The following is a 741-nucleotide window of genomic DNA, read 5'->3' on the forward strand; positions in this document are numbered from 1 at the left end:
CATCCTATCAAAATGAATTATGAGTCTGAAAACTCAGTTAAGGTAAATTTTTTGGATGCTAAAGATTATTTATTCATGAATTTAAACTTCTGAATATGCTTTATTACTTTGTGGAATTTTAGCACATGTTGGTTTTCTCATGTTCTGATGCCAAAAGTTAGTCTGGTTGATAGTATTTTTTATTTTGATTTTGTTGTTAAACTCTTTCAATATAACTAATTGATTGTGCAGGTAAAGTTTTGCTTAAGACAGATTTATGAAGGAAAATTGTCACCTACTTTCTCCAATATACCTACTTTAAATTTTGGTATCACAAAGGCAGTTTGGGAATACCATTCCAAGTCCTGCAGGATTCTGAGATGATCTTTTGATTAAAAAAACCCAAAAGCTGATAATAATTTCCAATTAAAGTTCAAGGTCAGGAATCAAGGATTTAAAGGAGAGTGTATGAATGTATTAACATCAGCTGCTAATGTTCTTCAGCACCAAAGAGTTCTGTGGGTAAGTCTATTACTTGAACCACTGTATACATAGGCACTCCTTTGATTGGGTAAATTATTGATTGAATTAATTAGTTAAATTCTTAAAGCAAGATATTTACATTAAGTGAATTAGATTTTAAGGACATTTATTAAATAGTGAATTATTAGAGACAAGAACTCACCAGATTATTTTTACCACCTGATAGCAGATTGTGTCAGTTCATGGCAGAAGGAGTATGTGGATAAACTCAGAATCACT

Source organism: Myotis davidii, unplaced genomic scaffold, assembly GCF_000327345.1.
Source record: "Myotis davidii unplaced genomic scaffold, ASM32734v1 scaffold104, whole genome shotgun sequence".
NCBI lineage: Eukaryota > Metazoa > Chordata > Mammalia > Chiroptera > Vespertilionidae > Myotis > Myotis davidii.